A 6,139-nucleotide genomic window follows, 5' to 3' on the forward strand; every position below is an offset into this window, starting at 1 on the left:
CTGATACTGCTTCATGAATCAGTGAACAGTGAAGAATCGGAACATTTTTCCTAGAAAGAGAGATAGACTAGTAGGAGGAATGGGACCAAAATTGTTTAATTCCGCCTACCGAAATAATAGCCACCGACTGCCAGGCTCACTCAAACAAACACCAGTAAGGAATACATCACAAGAGCGAGACCTCAATGTTCCTCTATCTCGCGGCTGTTGGTAGTGTCAAAAGGTGGAGAAAAGAAAAACAACTGAAATAAAAGAAGTGGGAAGGAGACGGGGAGAAAGAGAATGGGACTCGAACAGGAAGGAATAATGATAAAACTTTGATATAGTTGGTAGTACTGCAAGCAAATGGGAATAGGACAGGCTGGGTTTAGTAAAAAGTCAGAAGAGAATTCCGATGAGCCAACAGGGTTGGTGCCGTGGATAAATGAATGAAGGTAATGAGAGTGGGGAGAGCAGAAAGTGAAGAGGCATGAACGTGGGTGGGGGGTAGGAGAGAGAGGAGGGATGGGGGGGATATCAAAAGGAGTAAGGGGGAGAAAGGAAGGGAGTTTAGACACGGTTATAATGAGGAATACCAAAATATTGCGGTCATACGTCGTTCCATAACATTCTTCTTTCAACTCATGCACCTTGTTATACCAATCAAATACTGTACTGTATACAGAATACAGTACTCTAGGCACTCACTAGTACCACTTCTTAAAAACACGCCTTTAAAGTGTATAAAAGTCTATGTGGCAACTAGTCCCCTTACACTGTTGCCAGACAAAATGACATCACACGAGTAGGCTTGCAGCGAATTTATGCTGACGACTGTACATAAAATTCTGAAACTAAAACAAAAATGGTGTCTGTCATAGTGCTAGGAGGACTATAGTATTTCGTCCTATGTATTAAAGAAAAAAAAAAAAGGAGTCCTCAGTTCATAACTGATAATTATATCAGAGCCATGTTAAATGTCATTAATATCATATGACCGAATTCATCTTCTCAGCGATGCTGTAAAGAGGAAGAAAAGTGATAGATGTAAGCCAAGCAAACCATGGGAAAGACTTCATGGGTGTGAACGAGTGGGGTGAGGGTAGAGAGACTGAAGTGTTGCCATTGTAATGAATTCTTTTATTCAATGCATGATAGTAAAGCGCCAACAATCGTCTTAATCAAAGAGGGATACCACATGGACATGTTTAAAAAAAAAAAAAAATCACTCCATTTACATACTGTATAACTTTACTTCCCTACCTTCCTTCCCTCTTGATCACCACACTCCCCCTTCATACTTCAATCCCTCTTTTCACCACAACCCCCCTTCCTATCGCTCCTGTGCTTCGAATCCTGACATCTGAAACGCCTGTGATTCACCTACTGTGGTGATGTGCGTTTGCAAAGCTGTTCGTACACTGTGGGTAACTACCATCACACTTCCCATATGCGCCTTACAGAAAAGTATATCATGCGCATAAGTAAAACTGTCGGCACAAACTCTAAAAGAACGATTGCAGAAAGTATTTTATCCTCTCACCCATACAAAAACGAAACTAACGTCCAGAATCACATTTGACGAAAATGATGCAAATTATGTGAAGAGAAACGGTACGGCACAGCATCCAGTAGTTCACCGCCCGAGTCCTATGACGCCTTAAAAAAAAAAAAAATCACATAAGTACCTAAACACCCTCTTACCTTATACGAGCACCACACCTGCACAACGAAACTCTGTGTAGCCAGAATCTTAAAGCAAATGGCGAATACTAACTTTCTTTGTACACAAATATCTCGGTCACTAACTGGTTCCAACACTGCTTTCCATCCTCTCCATCCCCCCCCCCCCAGGTCCCCGCCCACAGTCCCATTCCTCCAGTCAAAGTTGCATGAAAAGAAGCGGACTCCGACCCGCTGGATTCGAACCATTATCCTGAGAATTAACAGAGAATCACAAACTACGGGCAATGGTTTGGAAAATGGTGTTGTTAGCTATTTGTGCAAATAATTACGTTATTAGGGTTCAGATCTCGCAATTTTTTGCTACTATGTATACAGTACCGTGCAGATTTTTGCTTAAGAATCTATCTATCTATCTATCTGTCTATCTATCTATCTATATTCACAATGACGCTCGTTTCCTGAACACCAACATATAAAAACCCGATGAAAGAACTTTACAAAAATTGTGAACTCGATGAAATGAGTGCTCTTGGAAGTATTTTCAATTCGTATATGTCAGTGATTCACTTAGACCGAGTCTTCGGGGCAAAATTACAAGGGATCCCGATCCTGGCAGTCACAAAATCATTAATCTGGCAACTTGATCTTCAGATTTAATTTGGCAGTCAGTAATGTTCGAGAAAAAATGACAACAGTTGTAACAATGTTCAGTGTTAGCAGTTGCAGTCTGATCCGAAATTGTCAAATATGGAAGGCAGCAAACTGCTGTAATGCTATCATCGCTTGACCTAATGTTGATATAAATACTATGTAATTTAAGTTGTTTCTGTATAATTTTTCTGCAGCACTAAAGCATGAACAATGGTGTACGTAATTTCCTCATTTCCTCATCCGTTATCTTCGTGATATAATCTATCTATCTATATACCTAGGCTGCTTCCCCCAAGGAAAGGGAGGTAGCCGAGACAGGACGACACACTCCCCATTTACTCATCCATTCAAACACATTCATTCGCACCTGGATAGGTAACCTGGGGTCCCCTGGACCCCAGGCCCCGAAAATTATATATATATATATATATATATATATATATATATATATATATATATATATATGAATTTAATCCCAAGGGATCTGTCCTTCTGTCTACCTTCCTAAATGGCGAAGTCCTTCATGGGGATGACGAGGCCATTCCTGGAACTGGCTCTGATTTTGCTCTATGGAGCCATTAGGGTCTGTCAGACCCCAGGTTACCTAACATGTTAGGTCACTGGTTATTCCTTGTGTGCAGTTAATTTTCATTTGGTGTGTTTCTCCTTTTGTTTACAGGAAGTCCCAACATCAGTCTACAGCAGATGACCCAAGAGATTAAGTAATTAGCTTTCAGTTTTGCTATGATTAAGGTTAGAATTAGCATATACAACATTTTGCACTTTTTAAAAGTTTTCTGGAAGATATTTTTTCATTTAAACTTATTATTATTTTTTTTTTTGGGCTTCAGTGAAAGAGAATGGCTTGAATTACTTGTCTATTAAAGCAAATTCCAATAAATCGTACGTATTTTTTCCCTTTGGGATCTGTGAGACCACGGGTTACCTATGTGGCAAAAAAAAAAAAAAAAAAATCCAGGGTTAAGAATAAAAGTTGAATGACGAAAGGATCATCTTACATGATACCTATGTATGTTAGATTAGAAGGGACTCTTCATTTAGCATGTGAAATACTGGAAGGAGGTTGCACAGTCAAGATAAAGTGGGTCCGTGCTCCAATTTTCAAAAAAAAAAAAAAAAAAAAAAAAAAAAAACTAATGATGTCTCGGCTAAGGAGCCTCGTATGCATCGAAAATACTAGCCCTTACAGTCGAGAATATTAAACGTGTTACGGTTTATACAGAAATATAAGAGTATGGGAGAGGTGCTAGGGAGCCTTCTATGCCAACGAAAATAAATGTTCTTGTCTCCTCATAGTCATCTCTACTCCCGTACGTGTTTTTACCAATGGAGCCGCCTTTCTCTGCTCGTGCACTTGCCGATGGCTCATCTTCACGCTCACTTCTTGTTTCCTTTCCCACGGCTCTGTGAGAGGTCTGGGTTGAGATTCACTTGCAGACGTACTACAGTATCAGTTTCCATTAATGAATAACATTTAGTTCTGAAAGAAGGACGAAAGAATGGAAATACAGAATCTTTCTGTGTCTTGTAATCTTCCATCAAAAGCAAATCTAACCTGAGAGACGGAATTAATTGCAAGCTTTCTCCCCCCCCTCTTCATATTAACATATCTGTAACGATTCGGGACGTGAATATATTACTGATTTATATATCAGCCTTGCCAACAAAACTGACAGATTTACATATAGAAAATGACAAGGTTGATAACCTCTGATTTTTAACTGTGGTCAGCGCCAAAACTGCCTTTTCCCCTCCCGACTATATACATGCCTCTAGTACTGAAATCTCTCTCTCTCTCTCTCTCTCTCTCTCTCTCTCTCTCAATTCAGAGGGATACAGATAAAAAAAGGCGAGGAGTAACGTGGAAGCTGAGAGTGCCACACTGAATAGACGTTCATCATAACAATACAAGCAGAATGGTTGTGGCTGGTCAGTGATGGCTGAGGATGGTGCATGGGATAAGCAAGGTAGGCCTATGGTATGACTGGGTAAAGGGAAGGTGTATTTCAGGTATATGGAGGCACGTAAATTGACTGTGGGCAATGGTTGGATGCATTATGGTGGATGAGATTGGCAAACTAGGTACAGATAAAATGTGGTACTGAAAGGTACGAGGGAGAGGAGGTGCGGGGGAAATATCAGGAAGAAGCAGTGAGAATCAGTTACAGGAAGCACGACGAAATGTATCTCGGTCTGAAAGGTTAGTAGAGGTCTGGGAGACTATGACCAAAAACTGTAAAGAGCCTATTTCTCTTTGTTTAAAGAGCCTATTTCTTTTTGTTAGATATATACACTTGTGCGAAACTGTAAATCACAGCAATGTCACATACCATATAATATACATAATACAAATAGAAACCGTAACTATAACGTAGCGTGAATTGTTTTATTTACCATATACGGCAATGAAATATTCATTGAGGACAACCTTTCCACTCACTGGTCCTATAATATTACATTTCTGCTATATGTACTGGAAGTAAGGGTTCTTACTATATAGTTGGCTCAGGCTGCAAATTAAGCCTAGTGAGTATCTTGGCTCATTCAGTCTCTATGGTGGCTTAAATTTAATGTTGAGTAAATTTTGGTATTCAAAACTTTGCCACCCAAGTCACGCTTGAGCAGCACAAGACAATCCAATGTTTTGTTCTAAACTTATCACTCAGTGCACAATCACTTACCTTGAACTCCTCTATATCCAGCTATGCTATGCAGATCGTGAATATAGAACTTGACACCATGTGTGTATAGCGAAGGCAGATGTCTTGGCTTGTTTTAACGTCCGTTCTCATCCTGGTTTTGGGACGGTCTCATAGACCGGATGAAATGTGATGAATTTGCTCAGCATTAAATTTAAGCCAACTTAGTAACTGAATGAGTCAAGGTACCCACTAGGCTTAATTTAGTCCGAGCTAACTATATATTAAAAGCTTTATTTCCACGACGTAGTAGGAATGTTATTACAGAACCAATGAAATGGTAGGGTTGCCCCATGGGTTGCCTTGAATGAATATTTTATTTCCGTATATGATAAATAAAACAATTCACGCTACGTTGTAATTACATTTTCTATTTGTATTATGGTATATGAAATTACTGTGATTCACAGTCCCACACAATAGTGTTGATATGCATTTCAAACAGCGCGGGAATGTGTTAAACAAGAGTCCGCAGTGCCCTCTATCGGGTTGGAGCTTTTCAGTCCAAGCACTCGATATATATTTTTAACTTTTTATTATAGTTTGTTTTAAAAATTAGATGACAGTGTGTGTGTGTGTGTGTGTGTGTGTGTGTGTGTGTGTGTGTGTGTTCCGATATTGTCGCATAATATTCACTGAAGGCTATGCAAGAATGAGTACCGATAGCAAGTAAGTTTAACACAAAATGGTAGATCTATCTATCTATCTATTGCCAGACGCCTCAATCCCGTTTCGGGTGGCCACAAACAAATCGCCTCCAAGTCGCCCTGTCCCCCGCCATTTCACTGCCCTGCTCCCAACTCACACCTCCCTCTCTCATATACCTCTCCACCCCATCCCTCCATCTCATCCTCGGCCTCCCGCTCCCTCTCACCCCCCTCCACCTCACTTACATACACTCTCTTCGTCAGTCTTTCACCCTACATCCTCTCCACATGGCCAAACCACCACAGTGTGTTCCTCATAACGCTTCCTATCACATCCACATCAACACCACAACGCTCCTTTATATCCTCATTCGTCAGCCTGTCTCTCCATGTGACTCCACAGGTTGACACCGTGGAACAATGGTAGAGAGGTAAACGAAGTAAAATCGTAAGTGA

Source organism: Coenobita brevimanus, chromosome 97, assembly GCF_032717465.1.
Source record: "Coenobita brevimanus isolate Jiangsu-jjx chromosome 97, ASM3271746v2, whole genome shotgun sequence".
In the NCBI taxonomy this organism is placed as follows: domain Eukaryota; kingdom Metazoa; phylum Arthropoda; class Malacostraca; order Decapoda; family Coenobitidae; genus Coenobita; species Coenobita brevimanus.